A 22,480-nucleotide genomic window follows, 5' to 3' on the forward strand; every position below is an offset into this window, starting at 1 on the left:
TATATATATATATATATATATATATATATATATATATATATATATATATATATTCATATATATATATACAGGGTGTTTCTATATTCGACCGACAACGCTCTACCACAGAGAGATCTCAATAAACTTTGGAGAAATTTAATCAGTGGCGCGCTGTCAGGGTTGATTGTCACTTTTATCCTCCTATTTTTTACGCTACTCGAAATATATTAAACTTACTCCACTTTGGTGTTTCCTTGACACGTTCCCAATAGGAAACCGCTCATAATATAGCTGGCAAAGACTTCTTCACAATTTTGTTTCTTAGACCTTTTGATATATAATTGCATCTAAATGTTCTTGATTTTAGGTTTCTTCTGTTTATTATATATATATATATATATATATATATATATATATATATATATATATATATATATATATATATATATAATCATGTAAAACCAAAAATACTACACAATTAACATTTTGAATAACTAGGTGTAACGAAATATTGGGTATGAGAAATTTTATGTTGCCGAAGGTATATCCAGAGTTCTGTATTTTCTTTTTCTAATATGTACCTGAATTTTGGTGTGCGTTTCTACAAAAATTATGGTAAAGCATTATGTCACTGTCGCATCGCAATTAAAATAAATGAAACGCCAAAAAATTCAACGATCGATTATAATATGCACCGGAAAACCTTCAAGTACGTTGTAGAAACAAAAGTAAATTCAAAAATGCGGCAGCAGCTAAATACTTTTATGGCTCTCACGACCGCTCGATAGGGAGGAACTTAAACGTTCCACAAGCTTTCATTGGCTAACCTTATTGTTAATTTGCGATTAATCTATGAGTTATAGACATGTGATTATTTGGTGATTTTTTATCGATTTTTTTTGCTTAATGCAGTGATATAACTAGCATGCGAACGTTTTGAAACACCCCAATAACAGTTTTATGAAAATAAAAACAAGTTTTGAAAGTAGAATCGAGTTCTATAAATATATCCATATACTTTTAAATGAAAATACTCTGTTTCTGATAACAAAAATGCTTTTTTGGATTTACTTCTTTGTTCTGGGTGCGATGAAACGAAATAGGTGCATCAGTTACTGTGGTATGTCATCATCAGTTTTTCTGGGTAAGCTCAACTAATAAATCAAGGTATGCCATATGACAGCACTCATTACAATGAGCTCAATCTTTCAGTCGTCAGCTGTGCAATTTTTTACCGTGAACTACTTTTTTCGATAAACTGATAAAGTCAATTTCCATTTCTCAAATTTTAGGTTTCTTAATATTATGTTACTTGATGCACCATTAATTCAACTGACTTCTTTTTTGTTTATTTATATCATAATAAACGCATTCACAAAGTTAGTTTCCTTTATATTTCTTTTTATGTCTTAATTATGAGTGTGTAGTTGTGGCTATACCTACCGTTAGTGTAGAAGATGTGAAGAAGTTCATTACATTTATTACCAAAATATAACAAAAAATAACTATAGGACAACAACTTAGTTATCTTAAAATAGTCACTCACAATCTCAGCTAGATTCTGGACGTCAGATCAACAAGTTTTCTAGGTACTGTTTGTTGCAAGTCCATTTTTCATTAAAAACATATTTTGAAAATTTGCTTCACAAACATTGACTGAAAACGTTTCTGATTTCTATCACAAAATTTATAAAGTTTTGAATTAACAATAGATAAAACCTTATTTTGATTCTTCTATTATACATACCGAAGCAAAAGATTCATTGATGACACAACATTAACAATGTTGAAACAATGGATGTTTGAAATTATGACAAGTATAACACTTCACTGTTTCTCTTAACATCTCTCGTCTACTTCTAGGATAATATATATTGCGATACTTCTTTCAAAACAACAGAAACGCTCTGAAATATTAATACAAAAAAAAGAAATAAGAAGAGTCCTTCTCAACTTCATAATGTTGAAGTTTCGTAATAAACCGGAAAAGATGTGGCAGTGATGATCTCTCGGAAATAATGGAAATACACGGAATTAACTGAATGGAACAGGAAAATGTTACAGTCTGAGCTGGGCGAATAATTTCCACTTGTGAATAGCTTCTCTGTAATGAGCAGAATGATGATGAGATTAAAAGTAAAGCAAAGGAAGTAAAGCTAATTCTTTTCCACAAAAGCTGTAAGACCGATTATATATAGAGATCAAGAAGTGCTTGAAATTATTAAAAAGGTTATTATGAATAAATATACCGTACTTACTACACATTAAGAAATTATTTCATTTTCTAAAGTGATTATCCATCTCAACTATCAAAAAATGTCTCAAAACTCTTATTAAAACAAAGTTCTAATACTCATAAATTGACTAAAGTTTCATAAAGAAGTCACTATTAAATCAGAAGCTAGTCACACTACAAACTTATCAAATTTATTTTAATTTTCTTAGACAGGGTGGCCCATTAGGGTGTGCAAGTGCAATAACTTACTAGATAAAATATACAAAAAAAATTTGAATAAAAGTTGTTATATTTGCACATAAAATATTTGGAGGTATACCTAAGCGTGACAACATGAAGTACAGTTTTTTTAAATTGGACACCATGTATATTCACATATATCTAGCCCCGACTTTTCTTTTCCCATAAATGGTGACGTTGCCAAGTTGGAGCCAAAAATATGAAGATTTGACGAAAATTGGTGCACTATAAATGTTGCTTAGTAAATGTTATTAGTGAGAAGTAACAAAACTTGTTTGGTAAGTACGTAGGTAAAGGATGGCTGGAATGTCTGAACAGAGTAGAAGTTTCGATTGGGTTTCGAGGTGTTTTTTAGATAAGCATCAATTCGGGAGATTTCAATTAGCAAAAACTTAATTTTTTTAAATAGAACATCCAGTATATTATTTTACCATTTTATGAAATTTTTTAACAAGTAATCACTGAATGTGACGTTTCAAATACTTCTAGTTTTTGTGACAAAATCAAACCAGTAATTTTCTACCTTTAAAAACTGCAATAAAATAAATAGGGTATCTATAAAACTAAATTAAGCATCTTACCAACAATTGATATGAAAATGTCCATAGTTTTATGAAGTAACCTGAATTTGACATTTTCACAGTTTAAGTCACAGTGATAAGTTATTATCTAGACGCATTACCAAGAAGAGGAAGCAATTAAGATCATGAATTTTCTGATACAAGAATTTACAGATATGATTTTTGCATTGGGTGCCAGTGATAAGAACTGTTCACTCGCACAAAGGATATATCAACAGAAATTTCCAGATTGGAAATTTGCTTCAACGATTTACCAGAACTGGTAGTGTAGCTTACGAAAAAAGCGAAAGGTTGAAGAATGCAATGTCACAGGTCAATGAGATGACTGTAATGTTAAAAGTTACGAAAGATCCTCATATCTCGACACGAGAAATATCAAAACAAACCGACATAAGTCGTAATGTCGTTCAAAAAATTCTATGCAAGAACAAAATGCATCCTTACCGTATACAGCGAATCCAGAAACTATTGAATGGGCTCAAGAACAACTTCAGCAAAACAGAGATTTTTTCAATTTTGTATTATTTGCTGTAGAAGCAACATTTCATAAAAATGGGTTTGTTAATAGACACAATTTCCATTATTATGCAACAGATCAACCGCATTGTATACGGACTATTAGTCAAACAAGGTGGTCATTAAATGTATGGGGTGGAATAATTGGACATCATGTAATATGCTCATATTTCTTTGACGGAACTGTTAATGGGCAAGTTTATTTAAATTTCTTACAAAACGAATTACCCCAACTACTTCAGCAATTACCTGCTCATGATAGGTGGCGAATGAGGTACCTATATGACGGTGTACCAGTTCACCATACCCAACTGATCAATTCACATTCAAATAATGAATTTCCCAGACGAGGATCCCATAAATGGCCACCTCGTTCACCGGACCTTAAAAAATGTTTTTTTTTGGTGGGGTTATGTCAAAGAACAAGTGTACAAAACACCTGCGACTACTAAGGAAGACATGAAGAATAGAATTAAGGAGGTTTTACGAAGTTCTGATGTCAATATGTTACATCGTACTGATAGAGCTCTTGATGATCGCATACATTATTGTATGGAAATAAATTGTGGTCATTTTGAACATTTAATAAAATAATTATCTCAAGTTTTTAGTTCTTTCTCATTTGTTGTTAGTTATTTTTGTTTAATTTGTTTATTTTGTGTTTTGAAGATACCCTATTTATTTTATTACAGTTTTTAAACGTATAGAATTACAGTTTTGATATTGTCACAAAAGCAAGAAGTATTTTAAACGTCACATTCAGTGTTTACTGGTTAAAAAGGTGAATAAATTTAAAGTAAAAATACAATTTTCTTAAAAACAGACAATTTTAGAGTGTATATTATCAGTCATAATTTGAAGGAATAATATAGTTTTATGAAATGATGAAATAATATACTGGATGTTCCATTTAAAAGAATGAAGTTTATACTAATTGAAAGCTCCCGAATTAATGCTAATCTAAAAAACACCACGAAACCCAATCGAAACTTCTACTATGTTCAGAAATTTCAGCCATCCTTTACTTTCGTGCTTACCAAACAAGTTTAGTTACTTCTCACTAATAGAAAAGACAAGGCTAGATGCAGAATTTTACGATGAATTCGATGGTGAACAAATATACAGGCTGTCCTTTTTAAACCAACTTACTTCATTTTGTCACGCTTAGGCTGAGTATACCTCAAAATATTTTATAAATGTGTCTCTGTGCAAATATAACAACTTTTATTAAAAATATTTTTTGTATATTTTATCTTAAATGAGTTATTGCACTTCCACATACTAATGAGTCACCCGATTTTCACATACTATGCCGCCCATTTTCGTGAGAAGCTAGATAATACCATAAAGATAACAATTTCTAAGACATGGGAAAAAAGCTATTTATTGGGTGATAATCGTATTCACCTTTTTCCTGATCGGAGGAAGAGAATAGATAAATTTCTAATGATGGAAAGAAATAGAACAAAGAGACGGTTATTGACAAATTAACATTATAAAGTCAACTAGATACGATAGGCTGAAAAAATTTGCAATTAAGTTGATCTTAATCATATATTATTTGCAAATGTTAGTATTGATTCTGAAAATAGAATTCGGAAGCTCATAATTATATGGAATGTGAACATACAAGAAAACGAGAATAAAGTTACATGATTGATACAGAAAAGGATTCAAATATGAAAAAATAGACAAAGTATTACCATATAAATAAGACTCGGAGTTAACAAACAGAGCCAATAACTTATAAACGATCAAAACTAAGATATAATCAGAAACAAAGACATAAGAAAAATAACAATATTAATAATGAATAGATAAATTGGAATGGACGTATAACGCGAATAAGTCAACAAAAAATGGGCAGAAAAATGATGATAGTAGGTGGAAAAAATGAAAGCAAAAGATATTGGATTGATCACATAGAGAAACTCGAACGAATTGAAAGAAATACTCTGGAATGGACTTACTTACCAGAAGTATGGAAGAAAAAACGAATTGCTGGAGTAGGCATATGGAACAAACAAAAAGAAGCTTATTTTTGAGTATACCAATGTCTCTCTTATTGTTACAAATAAATAATTTTTAGAAGTGTATTGTATGGCGTTATACAGTTTTTAACATCTTTTAATTATGTAGATACAAATATCCATATGATAAGTCTCGTAAAATGAATTTTTTTTATCTGTACCAATAAAGACAGTCAACTACATGAATGTTTTTTCATACGATTAAATGTTCAATAAATTATATCAAAATATCGTCGTGTTTGTCTTGAATAAGTAGCATTACCTTCGGGACCGTTAATTTGATATGCACCTGATTGCTACAAATATTGACTGTAGTTTGTGAAATAGGCTTCTAACATTGAGGTTATACACGCGATTGAATATTGCTTGCAATACGACATATCTTCCAGCTGAATAAATAAACTTAATAGAGATCACCATTGTATAGACACGATAAATTCATAATTCAGTGAAAAACTGTCAATTTTATAGGTTATAGGTTAGATTATCACTGGTTAAAATATTGGTTGAATTCAGGGTTATTCATAAATAAAGTATTCGGGCAACCGAGGATAACAAGCAGGATGAAATACTCTTTATTAGGTCAGTAAAGAAATTAAACCCCAAAAAATATGCAATGAAACTTCCGTGGTATTCTCTTCAATTACACAAGTCTCTTTCCAAATCCACGATGCTATAATAAGATGTACAGAAAAACGACTTTTCAATTAAACTTAATTATAAATTTGGTAGGCTGCGTAGAGACAATTCTTTTGTATTCACTTCTGATGACATTAACAATAATTCGAACCAAAATGAAAATAAAACTCTATATAATGACTCCTTACTATAAATAGCAATTATTTTCCACAAACTGCATTCGGAGACTAAAAATAATTGGTAGCTATTTCATCAAGGCAATTTGTTTAAAACGCTTCATTAACGGTACACAATTTGTAAAAAGCACTGCCTGTTCGAGACATAAAATAAAACAGATGGAAATGAAGTGATTAAACGGTTTGAATTATTTACCATATTGTTTTTCCGGTGAAAAATAAATTGAATTCTCTTGGTTTTCTTGTTCTCTACAAATGTTTCCTGTCTTCGTGAGCTCATAAACTGAGGGACAGTGTCTTATTTTCACTCTATATTGAATGTTATTTTAATATCAGAAGAATATTAACTAGTTATCCTTCCAAATCTTCAAAATCCAGCCTATAGACATATTTAGTATACAAATGCGAAGACTGTAGCCGTTATTACATATGGGTATAAAAATCTAAAGTATTCCACTCTATGTTTTATTTTTATGAAAGACTTCAAGCAAAATTTCAGGTAGTCGTTTAGATTAATTTTGTTTTATACCAAACAATTATTATGTATACTGTTTTTAAATACCTTTCCTCCTTGGTGAAATTTACTGTTGGCAATACCTTAGTAAATTATAGGAACAATTGCTAGTTTTCTAATTTGAGCTATTTTGAGTTGTATCAGTACATTATAGTATTCTTATCTTAAGTTTGAACCAATAAGGCCTAAAATATGGTTAATAGTCACGAGAAAGGAAATAAAAAAATAAAGCAGGGAAATACGGTCTAAATAACATGATGTTCAGAAGTCAATATTGAAAACGCATTTACTACACTATACGCTTCTATAGTATATTCCTTTTAATATATTTTCTAATAGGTTTGTGTACAATGTATTTCACGTTATTGTAATCTTAATTTCATTATTATTCATTAATAATTTCCAAATTGTATCATTTCAAAAAAGTTTGGAAAAACTGGAATAAAACAGGCTTAAAGGTTGCAGAAGAAGACTATGTTTAGAATTATAATAAGCAAGTGAAACTGAAAGTGGTCAGATTCTAAAAACAGCTCAGTTTTTGGAAAATTTGTTTAAATGATACAATGTGCGACTTCGTTCTAATATGCTTTGTTTTCTCAATGGAACTGCCTAAATTATAATTCTGATTATTTCCCAAACTATGACTTCAGTAGTTTTTAAAATAGACCACTAATCACTTATTCTGTCCATCAAATCCCAATTATGTTATTTACTGTATCTTCAATACGCCAGTCTGAATATTATACAGTGTGAATTTTATATATGGAACGCCTCAATTATCTCGGAAACGGCTTGTACGATTTTTATAAATTTTTGTGCGCAAGGGTCTTGTGATACGGCTGGTATTATGGTGTATCTACATTGTTGTCAGATCTTTCCCTTTTCCGGACAAATATTGAACTTTGTTATTTCAAATAAATCCCATTTATATATATATATATATATATATATATATATATATATATATATATATATATATATATATATATATATATATTGTTATGGTATGAATATATCCAAAATAAATTATTAAATAATAATAAGATATAAATAAAGCAATAAGTTCAGTTCTGTTATTCGGTTACTTAGAGCAGTTTATCACAATAAAATAAATAACATTCTTTATAATAAGTTTTGGCCAACACTATATTCTAAATTATTATTTAATTTTGACAAATCCTGTATAATCGAAGAATTTAATCCATAAATTGACAGATAAAAACAGGAGCACCAACTTCAAAAATTTGTGTGACATACCAACATAAATTTTAAGGTTATAAATGATAAAATATAAAAATTTTGACAACTGCAATGATAAAATTAATAACATAGGAATGAAATAAATACAACAAAGAAATTATAGAATAATATTATTTGAATAAAGTCACAATAATTTAAAAATTTAGAAATGACAATTTAGTAACTAACTTTTAAAATAAATATCATTGGTTAAAAAAAAACAATGAAGAAGAGAATCAACAACGAGAGAAATTTTTTTTTGCAAGAGAAAAAAGAGTAAAATAATTTTAATTGAAATTTAAAAAAATTAAAATCTTGATAAAAAAGGCAAAAAATATTCAAAGGATTGATAATTAATAATTGTATAAGTGTAGTAATAAGAAATTAGTGAAAACAATTAAATAAAGTGAAATAAATGAGAATACTCACAAAGGGACAATTTCCAAGATAAAGAAGTTGTGAAAAGGAAAAGAACAGGAGTGGAACTACAGCGGAGTATCTGTTTATTCTGCAAGGCCGTAACAATTTCCAATTTAAAAAAAAAAAAAATTAAAAATACAACATAACAAACACTTAAGGTACTGTTCTATTAAGTTTTTTTTTTTTTTTTTTTAATAACGACTTGTCGCACTTCCTCAGCAATTTGCTGGGAAACATTCACCACCTCTGCGGAGTCCTGCTTTGCAGAGAGGCTCGGACGGTTGGAGTGTCCTTCTAGTCGTCTACGGCCCCTTTTGTCACTTATGGCATCGTTCCTGGAACATACTTCATGAGTGACGGGCTATCAGTGGTTTCCTTTTACCCTACGTCTCCCTTCCCCTCTCGGGATTAGGAGTTCGGGTTCCTTTCTCTCTGCTGTCTTTGCCTTTCATCTTTTTCCTTGTTGCTGAGAATACTCTTAGCCAAGTTCTGCACCAATTTCCAGTTCTCTGTGCTGTCAAGCATCTTCTCTACAATGTTGTCTGGAGTGAGCTCGCATTCCAGCTGTCTGTAAGTCCTGTCTCTGACCTCTCTCCACTTGTAGCATACGAAGATGGTATGTTCGGCGGTGTCTACGGCGGCACAGTATATACATCTATCCGTGGTGTCTTTTCTGAACCGTTTAGCATAGCATCGAAAGACGCCATGTCCTGTTAGGACCTGTGTCAGGTAGTAGTCTACCTGGCGGTGCTCGCACTTAACCCACGGCTTGATGTCTGGTATTAACCTTTTGGTCCATTGGGCCTTTACTGTCTCACCTTCCCATCTAGTTTGCCATGTTGTGAGGGAACTTTCTCTAGCTTCGTTGCTATTCTGTAGCGATTTGTACTTGGATGTTCTTTCCTGGGCTAAGAGGTCAATGGGCACCGTAGCCGTAATTACTTGGAGTGCTACTCCAGACACAGTTCGGAAGGCGGAGGCTACTCGCAACAGCATGTCTCTTTGTGCTCTATTGACCGTAGTAAAGTGCTTTTTTCTCATAAGCGCTTTTTGCCATATTGGGGCTCCATATAGGACAATATTTTGCATAGCACTACACAACACTGCTCTTTTGCTTTGCCTAGGACCTCCTACGTTTGGCATAATCCGAGCAAGTTTGGACACCCTTTCTGTAGCTTTCTTTGTTACTGTTTCTACATGTTTGCCAAAATTTCTACTTTCGTCAATGGTTATACCTAGGTATCTCAAGTTCTTTGCTGGCTTTATATTGACTCCGTCTACGCTGAAGCTTATTTTCTCCCTCTTTTGTTTACCCTTTAGTAGGATTGCCTCAGTTTTGTGGGGGGCAAGAGCAAGCTTGTTGTCTCTCATCCAGGTATTTATTTTTTCCAGGCACATGTTGGTGTTAGTAACCAATGTCTGTTGGCTTTCTGCTCCGACTATCAGCGCCAGATCGTCAGCAAATCCTATTGTTACAGCATTACGAGTTAGTTCTAAGCTCAGCACGCCGTCATATAGTACATTCCATAGCAGTGGGCCTAGGACGGAACCCTGGGGAACACCTGACGTAATATCCATCTCCCTATTCTTTTCTAATTGCAGCTTTCTGTTTCTTAAATAGTTAGAGACAAGGTTTATTAGATATGTCGATATATTCCTTTTTTGTAGCTCTTTGATAATCAGGCTGTGACATGCAGTGTTGAAAGCATTCTTAACGTCAATTGTGACAAGGGTGCAGAATCTACTTTTGAACTCCGTTACAGTATTCAGTGCAGCTTCTACAGCCTGGATCGTGGATTTCCCTTTTTGAAAGCCATACTGACACATGTGCAACCCTCCTCTGTCTTCAAGCTCATCTTGTAGTCTTCCCCGTATGAACGCTTCTAGTAACTTGCTCAAGGAATTTAACAGACAGAGTGGTCTGTAGGAACTAGGTAACTCAGCTGGCTTTCCTGGTTTTAGTATTAAAACCATCTTTGCAACTTTCCATTCATTTGGAAATTCCTGTTTTTGAAGTAGTTTGTTCATCATGCCTAATAACCAATCTGGGGCACAATCTGCTACTATTTTGATAGCCTTAGGGGGAATTTGGTCAATTCCAGGTGATTTTCCACATTTGATACTTTGGGCTACCTTCCTTAGCTCTTCTGCTGTGAAGGGTGGGGCTGGAGCTTCCTTTTCAGGGTATCTCCACTTATCATTTCCGGGTGGAAACAGTACTGCCACGATTTCGGATTTCTTTTCGATGTCAAGCTCATAGGGTTTTAGAGTATTAAGCTTTTTTGCTACTAGCTTATACGCGTCTCCCCATATATTATTATCGAGTTCTTTGCATATGTCGTTCCAGTATTTCTTCTTTGATTCCTTAATTAGGCAGCAGAGTTCCCTTCTATTGGTCTTGTACGCCTCTTTCATTGCTTCAATATCGTCTCGATTTGGGTTGTTTCTTCTCGCCGCACGTTGTTGTACCCTTCTTAATCTGTTGCATAGTGACCGTTTTTCAGCAATGTTTTCATTCCACCAATATGATGTTTCAGTCTTTAGAATTCGATTTTGCGTGCTGTTCTTGCTTGCCATCTGTATCAGCTTGGTTACTGTTTCATGACTCATTTCATCTGGAGTAATGGTAAGCAACTCTATGCAGGCTTTAAAGGCGGTCCAATCAATAAGGGGCCTTATTGAAGTTGTTTTGGTCTTCGCTCTATCTACTTTAATTTCGAATGCGATATATCTGTGCTCTGTCAGTGTTTCGGTATCAAGTATCTCCCAGTTGGTTACTCTTTGAGATACACGATTGGTTGCTATGGTGACATCAATAAAGGACTCGCTATCTCCTCGGATAAATGTGGGCTCATTTCCAGTATTCAGAACCACCAAATCGCGAGCGTTGATCCATTCCACCCAGTATTGACCCTTTTCATCGGTTACAGGTGATCCCCACATTGGGGACTTGGCATTTAGGTCTCCCAGAATAATGGCATCACTGTTGTTCGTTATGTGCTCCATTATACTGTCCACCTCAGTTTTGTAGTCTTCCATGCTGATGTTTGGGGATATATAGCAACATATCAGCTCAAGATCTTTGAGTTTGATAATTACGTGACCATCTCCGACTACGTGGTTTATTACGCTAAGCTTTTTATTCAGAAGTAGGACCCCCACATTATGCCTGCTGTCCTTGATCCAGTTTGCTTCTTTGGTCCTTTTTTTGTTCGGTTCCCCAGTTACCATAATATCAATACCTTGCTGAACTGCGGTGGCATACGCCATGTCTTGGGCTGTATAGGCACGTCCAACGTTGGCTTGAAGTATTTTAATATTGAACACTAAAGTTTTGACCGCGTGCAGTGCTGAGCCTGCGTCTGGTGTCACTAATTGCTTTTGATTTTTCCTTTACAAGCTTAAGGTAGTAAGGGCAAGCAGTCTGGTCAGCTCTGTGACCGTCTTTTTTGCATGTTAGGCAATAGCTTTTGTTAGTACAGTCTTTGGCCTTGTGGTTATCTTTGCCGCATTTAAGGCACATCTTCGAGTTATCGGTTCCTTTGCATTCATTGGTGCGGTGGCCAAACTCCAAACATTTGTAACACCTGGTGATTTTGACCCTTGCTCGGACCTGGCACGGTGCCCACCCTATTCTCACAGTATCCATTTTGAGTAATTCGCTGGCCACTCTTCTTTTGACCGCAAGTGTAGCAGTTTGGTTTCCCCTCTGGTTTGGTCTGCAAGAGAGCACTCGGACGTCATCTTCTTTTGCGTTTGCTACGCTTTTCCTGACATCTTGCTCTATCTGTTTTGCGTTCATATCTCCGTCTATGTCCGAGATATGAATAATGTCTTCATCTCTTTTAATTTCTACCTGGGTATCTTTATCCTTGTCCATTATAGCTTGTCTGAGGGCGGTTACTTGATTTTTTTCTCCAAGTATCTCCATAAGGACATCACCCTTAGCGGTTTTCTTAATGCCTTTTACCTTAACACCCATCTCATCTATGTTCACACTACTCTTGATCGAACGGAGTATGTCAGCATATTGCTTTCCTTCAGATTTGATTATAATCTTCTCTGTTGTCGTCGCTGGTCCTCCCTTACTTGACTTAGGTGCTAGTCGGCTTGGATCTCTAGGTATAATAACTTGCACTTTGACCTCAGATCCTCTGAAGATACCTTCTGCGCACTTTCTAAGGTAGATTTTATCAATTTTGCCGAAGGCTACTACTTGAATTTCCGTCACTCCATGGTTTTGAACCTCTGCTTGCAGTTTGCCTAGCAACTGATATAGTTGACCCATGTCGTTTTTCCCTTCTGGGTTGACCTTGTACGGCAGCATGTACATGGTTCTTGACCTTGCTCCATTTTTGCCTTTGCTGAGTATGACCTCGGTGTTCGTCCTCACATATTCAATACACCCTTCCTCAAGTTCTTCGCACATAAGGCTTGTTATTTCCGGAAAGTTGCATTTTAGGTCGCTTTCCGTAGTGGTGGTCAAGGTTACATCAGGGTCTGCTACTATTACCAGGTCTCCTCGAAGCTCTCTAAGCGATCCCAGCTCTGTAACAACGGTGCTTTGGTAGCAGCTTTCTGGCCACTCGAGATGTATTACCTCTTCTAGCCCTGTCCATCCTTTTCTTGCTGTTATTTGCGTCTCAACCCTGGTACGTATTTCATTTGTAAGATCGAGTAACTCTCGTCTTATGTCGGTTTCATCAGCTTGGACTCCTATACTTTGTCTTGCGTAGCTAGGATTATTGTCCTCTGGTTTAGCTAAATTATTAGCAGTTTTGCTCTTACCTGGCGATGATTGCTCAGTGTTGTTTCGCACCATCTGCGTGTGTCTGATGTTTAAAACATCCATTCTTCTGTTCAGGGTTGCCATTATGCTTACGAGCTCTCTCGTTATTGCCTTGATTTCAGTTTTTGTCTTTGTACTCACTTTGACTTCATTTTTTAATTCGTCGACTTTTTTATTAAGACTACCCAAGGCGGTCATAGCAGCAGTCATCTCTTGGCTAGTATCATCCGGGATATGCTTTCCATGTGAGTCTCGCTTTCGTTTCTTTTTGTCTGGACTGGTATTTTTTGCCAGTCCATCGTGACTGTTGTCGCTACTTGCTTCGTACGCCGTGTTACTGTGGCTCCCAGTCTTGTCATCTTGACGTGTGCCAGAGTTTGTCTCTAGGCTAGCAAAAACATCATCCGTGGCAGAGGCAGTTGAATCTTTGCGATTCATTGGTGGTGTTCTTGCCAATGAGGATCTCCTAACACTAGGGTCTGTAGTAAACATCCAGTGATACCCTGTTGGGGTCATATCTCCTTCATTTTGTCCTTTGTCTTCTAAAGACAATGCAGTTTTTTCGTCGTTTGAACTATTTTTGTTCTATTAAGTTTCTATTAAGTTTAAGTATTTCTTCTAGTATATAATATTTGAGTTCACATTTCCATATAAATTAGTTTTATGAGTGTAATTATGAGTATGAATGAATGAATGAATGTTTGTAAAATAAAATAATTGTAATAGCTAGTTAAGAAATTGTATATTTTGAATATTTTATTCATTATAAAGAACAGACCCGGTCTTAAAACTATTATAATCTGACCTTATAACCATAACAATTTATCGCAATAAAATTTTTTAATTTGACCTCACAATATAATACCCTGAGAATAAAAAAAATAATAATAACATAATAAAATAAAGAAATTCAAATAATTACTAATGGCTCCCAAATTAAAATCGGATTTTATTTAAAATAAAATTTATAAAAATAAACATTACACACTATAATACCATAACAATATATATGGTTTTAGAAATCGCTAAGAAAAATTGATTATTTCCCATGTAATATTCTCCATACCTAAATGCAATAATTTCGGAGTTATACAATAATTATTGTACATTTAGATGGCTACGATTGAATAAACTTGTTTAATTGGAATATTCTTTAATAATATATGTGCTAATAAAAATTTCGTAATAAGATCTAGTGTCAGTAAGTTAGTAAAGTTTAACGAAACTGGTACAGTAAAATATTTATCCAAATCATGGCGCAGAAAACCTACAACTAAAGACAAATCTTTAAATGTTTGTGTCTTGTTAGAAGTAGAAAAATTTTATTTTAGAATTTTAGAAAGCATACAGTAAAGGCGATTATAGCGGATGCTCAAAATGTCCATTACTTAAATACTTTGAAATACATTTTGCAACATCTCTGACCGCTCAATTCTTTTATTTCTGTGGTAATTCTTTTAATTCCTGAATATTGGCAGATTTTGTTTTAAAAACGATGTTTTTAAGTGATCCCACAGGAAATTGCTAAAGAATTCAAGTCGGGTGATCGCGGGGGCCATTCGATAAAACCACGGTTTCCAATCCATATTGTGGGAAACACATTATTTAGGTATTGCCGCATCACACACGCACAGTGAGGTGTGGTACCATCTTGTTGTAGCCAAATATTGTCGTTTGAGATATTTGTAATGTGTGAAAATTTCTAATAATGAAGTTTTATTTAAATTTAATTAACATACTCACTTGGATTGGGAAATATTCGAGTCATCTCAGGTATAATACTATATACTACTTTTCCAATAAATCTAAGCACGCCGCACCATTTAAGTTATCATCTATAAAAGGACACCAATTATTTTGTCGCCGATTTACGTTTCCATTAATATCGAATAAACTCGTATATAAATTTCTTTAATTTCTTAGACTTCAAATATTAAAATGAAATACACAAACAAATTGATTGTTGTGCTGTGGGAGCCTTCATTTCAAATGTTATAGCACAATTGGTAATGGAAAATCTTGAGGAAACGGTTCTAAGCAAACTTAATATAAACATTCCATTCTTTTTCCGATATTTAGATGATTGTATTACTGCTGTAACAAAGAATCAAATTGAAAACATAAATAAAAAAATAAATTCTCATCATGAAAAACTTCAATTCACAATCGGAATCGAACAAAATAATAAAATCAATTTTCTTGATGTCACATTATATGAAATTAACAATATAAGAACTGAATGGTATACGCAACCAACCTAACCTAACCTAACCAATCTCTGAACTGTAGATTCTAGACCTCAAAATATGATGATTCTGCTCAACATGCCTTATGCAAATATTGCTAGTTTCAAAGCTTGATCAAAGTTTAAATTTAAATTTTGATTTTCGCAAAAATTTTTTATGTTTTCACAATTTCACGAGTTTAAGGTTAACATTTGGTGTGGTGTAATATGTGGGTATTTAATAGGTCCTTTTGAACTGCCAACCAATTTAAATGGACCTCTTTATTTAGATTTTCTTCAAGAACATTTACACGAATTACTAGAGGGTATACCTCTCGCTTTAAGACAAAATATGAAGTTTTTACACGACGGAGCACCACGAACTTTAAAGTTCGTCAATACTTAAACGAACAGTTTTCGCATCGACGGATTGATCGTGGAAGTGAGTTTGCTTAGCCACTTAGAGGCTCTGATTTAAATCCTTTGGATTTTTTAATTTGGTCGCAAATGAAGGCATTAGTATACAAAGAAAAAATTACTTCTCTTCCACAACTGCGACGGAAAATAGAAGAAGCCGCGTATGTAATTAAAAATAATAGACAAGGCTTATTTGATATTAAGAGATCTTTACGAAAGCGGATCATAAAGTGTATTGAAGTTAATGGTGGGCATTTTGAGCATTTGCTTTGAAGTTTTTTATTTTTGTTTACAAATTTGTAATTGTTACATATTTAAGGAATAATAAAATTTTTTTTATGAAAAAATTAAAATTTATTGAACTTTTTAGAAGCAATTAACTCGATAACCGATTGAGTTACACGAATCAAAGAAGAGTAACGTTTTTTATATTGATCGAAGCAGTGCTGGAAGTCTTCTTTGGTGAGTGCCTTAAGGAGCTCTGCCGTTTTTTGCTTTACCACTTCCATCGACTCAAATCGGATCACTTTCAAAGCAGATTTCATCTTCGGAAACAAAAAAAGTCGCACACATCTAAACAAACTAAGATTTTCTTCAAAATACAATGAGCACAAGGTTTGTTCTAATACATAATATCCTGTACACAATATATTTTGTCCCATATGGTGAAGGAACAATTTGCAGTGCTCTTCTCTTTTTTCGCGCGGAGCGCAGGTATGATTCGTTTCCGATAACATTGGTTTTGACTTGATTTTGACTTCTGTTTTTATCGGGTTCAAGATGAATACTAAATGCAGTACTCCTCCTAATATATCGAAGTTCGTCGCAAGCACAACAGAACATCTGCTATCTACAAAATAATGAAGCTTAACGTTTAATTTTATGGATTGGCAGTCAACGCAAATACGACTTCTTTTTCTGAGAAAGAAGAAGAAGAAGAAGAAGTTTCCTTATTATGGCCTTTCTACTCGATGCTATAAAAAACCCTAGATATATTCATTATAAGAACGACAACATAAATATCAAGTTGGAATGAGGTTGAAAATTGATAATTTAATAATATAATATTACACTATTTTCATTACTAACTAACGCGGGCTTCAACAACACTATTAACGTCTTCAGTTTTTACCCTTATCAAGAAAAGTACATGAAGACTTTATTTTCATTTAAATTCAATCCAATCCGAATTTTGGATAATCAACAATTTACCGAGAAATATATACAAACATCCCTACCATATTAAATTGCTTCATTTTTTAGTAGCAGTTACGGAAACGCAAGCGTGTTCTATGAATGAAGAAACTTATAGTACGGTAAACTCAACAGGTTGTTATGTCAAAACCGCTATTAAATCACTCTAAAGGTTTACACATAAAATATAATATGTACAAGATATTTCGTCTTGGCGGTAACAGGGTCGTATTTTAAAAATCAAAATCAGAACAGCCAGTTACTTCACCTTCAGACATTATTTTCTTCGAAAAAATTAAGATGAAAAAGAAACGAATCAGGAAGTATCGTAAACATAGAATTGTCCCATTTTTAGGGGCAAGAATAGGCATATGCAGTTTTTTAGAAACATGTTTCTCATTTATTAGTGAACTTATAGAACTTTTGTCGATACTTAAAATGGAAAAACAATATGTAAGCTCTCCCATGATATCATTGGAAAAGTTCTAAGCTATCATAATTTTGACAAAAGACGACAGAAGGAAACGAACTGCCTGTTTTGCCCCCAACTACGCTTATAGTTATAAAAGTTTGACTGCATTTGAGTATGTATCTTACTGCTTGAAGTTTGAGCAACTCTTTAACAGAATGCAAAACAAATTGATATTACTTTGACTAATTTAGCAAATACTATTAGAAACGTTATAAATTTTTATGTGGATAGAGTTATTCCATCAATAAAATTTTTTTCAGTGTCTTTTTCAGTATGTTTTACTCAAAGTCGCTTCAATGAAAGTTCTGAAATTTGTATTAATTAGATTGATATAAAGTCGATTCGACCTAAGTAAACATTTATCAATCAATCGATGAGATGATATATTACATTACCTAATTGTACTCTTACAAGATGCCCATCGTACTAGCTTTTAGTTCACCAAAAGTTTTTGCTTAAATATTAAGTGAATTATGATATTACATTCATAAACATGTAAATTATATAACCGAAGTAACTTTGATGAAATTATCTGTGTCAAGTTTATGAATAGCGAACAAGCTTTCAGAAAGTTTTATGATTGTTGTTTGTGACATATTTTAGAAATATAAGAAATATCGTTGATAAAAATGTTCATCCATAATATATAGAAATCATATGGATATTTTTTTCCTAAATAATTAAACAACATAAGCTAATGATCAAACCCAAACGGTAAATAGTTATCTATCAGTTTTCATGAGCTGACATCTTAATCGTTAAGTCCTAATTCAATAATTAATTTTGCCAGAAGTAAGAATGAAATACTCAACTAAATCAAACAAAATTTTAATGACGTTCAGTCAAAGGGATAATTGCAAAAGTTGACGGAACTAACCTATTTGATTGGAATTATCATTAGTAGGTAAGTAAAGTCAAAATAAAGCCACAATTCGATGAAGATAAGGTGAAAGTGGATATTTTCTTCAGTGCTGAAAAGAATTTAAGGTCATCAAATTGTGCATCGAAATCATGTTCATATTTCGCGATATCCTAAGAGACCACTCAATCTGTCTGTAAGTCATATGCTAATCTTTAATCATGTTGCGCATAGCATAGCAACAACAGATTTTGGTAGACCTTCTCAAAATTCATTATTGACGGACGAGACCTTGACGAGATTCTGCAAACCATGTTTAAACATTCTCTATTCAATTTTTAAATTACCACTACACACGTTAACGTCAATATTCACTAAAACTTGTAAAAGTGTAAGCCTTGTATAAAATAATAAGATTGTATCAAATTAGATTATTATTATTGAAATTATTATGTGTAACATAGGTATTATGAAAACTTTATTGTCGTATGAAATGATAAACATTGAAAATAGTTCAAAAAATATAATAATGATCAATATAAGAATCAATAGTAGGTTTGTGATGGTGGTGGAAAATCGTTTAATCACTTTGTTTTCCGGCAAGTCCAGCCGTATGTATTGTGATGGTAACCATCTTTTGAATTAAAAAAAAATCAGTGAATTGCATTGAATCCATTCCAAATAGCTCCGAGTTTAGGAATAAAAGGAGCAATTGCATATTTAACGCTTTTATTATATAACCGAAACGAACATACATCGAGTAATGGAAAATAATTTGTTTATTATTCCTCCTTGAAAAACCATTGGAGATGCGCTCTCGTGATTATAACCATTAGAACCTAATCGAGTAATAACGTATGTAACCAAAGTTTTCGGGAAAAATTTGTAGTGCAATAACAACGATATAATTTTTCTTAATATATAGTTAACAAGAAAAACAATTTAGATTATACTTGAAGAGTAATTTTCTTCAATTTAGCGAATTTTTTGAAATATTCTTCGTTGAAGCTGTTGCTCATTTTTGGCTTATCAGCCCTTATCCACTTATACACTTTTGTACTCAATATTGCCCAAAACTTTTTAATAGGGCGAGCCTGAGAACATTTGGGGGACTAACTTCTTTCGATACAAATAGTATTCCGTCATTGGGATGATGTGTATTAATAAATTCAACCAAATTTGGAAGATATCTTCCTGTATAAATATGTGCATCACCCCTCTTATGCCCGATATAAGGAGGTGAAATTCCTGCACAACAAACCAAAACTGTAAGTTCAAATTTCTTTTTGGATTTTTATTTCACGTCATTGGGACAATTTTCTATGTCATCCTTGCAAAATCCATCGTTACCTTCAATTTCTGAACGTGATAAGGTGAAATATTTTTCGTTATCTATGATAACAACTCTGTTCTATGTGAAGTGACGTCTTCTCAATGCACGGCAGGTTATTGGAACTATGAGCAACTGATATCCAGTATATGGATGTTATGTTTAACTACCTTTCTTTTAAGATCATGACTGATGGTCTTGTAAGAAACTCGAAATCGACGAACGAAACTTTGAGTTGATGTTCCTAATTTGTCTTTTTCACATTTCACCAATCTCTTTTACTAGGCTTTAGCCGCCATTTTTTTGGAAGGTTTTAACATGGTCTTCCTTGTTCACATTCACTTATTGTTTTATAAATGGTCGAAAGTGCGATATTCTGCTTTCTAAATATATTCCCAATGTCAGTTTTTGACAATCATCCAACTAAACTGTATATACTTTTTCGGATATCTAGCTTGTAAATTTGAAATTGAAATGAATTAACATTGAAATAAATATGTGTTTTCAATGGAAACTAGATCTAAGTTATTCAGAATTAAATTATTACATACGTTATTGCTATAACTGATTATTTATCAACTGAATATTGTTGTTTGATAAATGCAAAACTTATTCTCATGCAAAAGAATGAACTCTGACTTCAACCAAGAAATTTAATGGAATTTTACATTTTGCATTTAGTTTAGAGAATTCTGACTAATTTTTAATCTCTCGATTACAACCGACACTGTATTCAAATGAACAAATATTGCCAAAACAAATAAAATACTTCGAATTTGTTGAGCGTGTAATATAAAATATAAACTAGAATGGTAAATACCAGATACAATGGGATGTGAACAGCTGACCAAATAGACTTTTGAGTTTTTAGTTTTTTCGAGCTGATATCCAATATAAAAAATAAATGAGTTTCTATCGGTGCTCACCATATTAGTTATTTGTTGTTCGTTGTAATTAAAATTGAAATAATTTGGGGGATATATTTGTTTTTTTATCATAAATACGAAACATCGATGTATGAATTATAATAGTCCAAAAATAATGGCAATGAATAAATTGTTTCAAACTTCGTTCAAATCTACAACCAGGGAGACAGTTCAATAAGAGTTGCTTGTGTGTTTATTCAGAGGTTGGTTCAATGTTTCAATACGAGTGATTATAACAGGATGTATGTGTTGTTACAAAGAAAATACTCGTCTTAAATAGTTGTTTATCACATATGTGTTCAAAGTTTTAAAAGGAATTGACAATATTTTTGTTTTAAAAGAAATGGATTTTCTTATAAAGGGGATATCAATTAGAGAAGCCATTCAAAAAAATTTAAACTAGACAACCAGTAGCAGTTTATTTTAGGAGTTAGTAATATAGTTTATATAACATCTTTTTCAAACACTTATGTATGTACTATACCCTACGAAACTATCAATGAATCTAGTACAATGAGATCAATAATGAACCCAATATGTTCTTATTATTTATTCAAACAGTTTGCAATCACAAAACAGGAGGGATAAATTTATACATACATACCTACGTAATTTATTCATACCCTAACTATTTACTAACACTTACACACACAATTAACTATTCACTGATACTAAACATCTAATTTACTTATATACCCGTTAATTGGAAAGATATTATATTCAAATTGATTGACTTGAATTAGCAATATGGCCATACAATTGCAGTGCAAAGCGTATTTATATAAAAATAATTATACATCATCTAATCTTAATTGGAGAACTGTGAATTATGAATAACTCCGACCGTAAAGCTAATATACCAAAGCTGGTTTCACAGAAGCCTTTTTTATACCCATTCGCACGACAAACGTAGAGAATTTGGATAGTTTGATTATTTTACTAACCTTGATAAGAAAGCAACGTGTCGCTAACGAAAATGTGCGTTCAATATTAAATAAAAGATCTAATATTTAATGTATGTTTTAATTACTTTAATTTGTTGTTAGGATTTTGGAATCGTTTGCGATTTTTGTATTGAAATTTAGCGTTAAGTTTTATTATTTAACTATTAGTCCAGTGAGTACAGCCCAATTAAAGCCAAAACCCACGACAACTTTTAAAATTTCGAATTTTACAAATAGCTCGGAATCTATGCCGAATTTCGAAAAAAGTGAAGGGATCAAAAATGTAGTTCAAAAATTTCCTACAAAAAGGTACCCTGTGATTTTTTCCTAATCTCAAAATTACTCTTACAAAAAGCGAATTTCGTGTTAAAAAACCTTGATTGTTGTAAGTACTCTAAACTTAAGTGTGGGACAGGGATAGTCCTTAAGAACGCTATTCTTGTGAGAACTTCATTTGAATATTTATCAAAAAATAGAGGAAATATTAAAAATCGAATATAAGAAATCAATTGCAATCTAGTCGATTTCATCATTACTCTCGAGCATTTCTTCCAAGAGGAATTCCATGCTCGTCAGGGTGTCTTCACTGTCTTCTCCTGCAGGACTGGTCTCTCTCTCTCTCTCTCTCTCTCTCTCGCTCTCTCTCTCTATTTACTAAAGTTTGTGAAAGAGAGCCTTTACAAACTTAAATCAGCTTTGTTTATTAAGATAATGACTCAACTAGTAGAATTCATAATTCAGAAGCTAAAAAACCC

The 22,480-nt window shown here is 32.9% G+C and overlaps 1 protein-coding gene and 1 long non-coding RNA gene across 4 annotated transcripts in view; one reads left to right on the forward strand and one right to left on the reverse strand.

The window, feature by feature from the left end:
* The window catches only part of LOC130898227 (dopamine receptor 2-like), a 392,084-nt gene that overhangs the window by 58,033 nt on the left and 311,571 nt on the right, over positions 1-22,480 (forward strand). The gene's annotated exons all lie outside the window — the stretch shown is intronic.
* LOC130898230 (uncharacterized) lies at positions 14,083-21,768 on the reverse strand. 3 transcript variants are annotated; one of them, XR_009059856.1, is made up of 3 exons: positions 21,386-21,674; positions 15,103-15,450; positions 14,083-14,632 (listed from the first exon to the last, which is right to left on the reverse strand). It is a non-coding gene; the product is annotated as an uncharacterized LOC130898230 (long non-coding RNA). The 3 variants fall into 3 exon arrangements; XR_009059855.1 differs by lacking the exon at positions 21,386-21,674 and adding an exon at positions 21,726-21,768 and having other exon boundaries at positions 14,297-14,632; positions 15,103-15,453; XR_009059857.1 differs by having other exon boundaries at positions 14,297-14,632; positions 15,103-15,453.

Source organism: Diorhabda carinulata, chromosome 9 (assembly GCF_026250575.1).
Source record: "Diorhabda carinulata isolate Delta chromosome 9, icDioCari1.1, whole genome shotgun sequence".
Lineage (NCBI taxonomy): Eukaryota > Metazoa > Arthropoda > Insecta > Coleoptera > Chrysomelidae > Diorhabda > Diorhabda carinulata.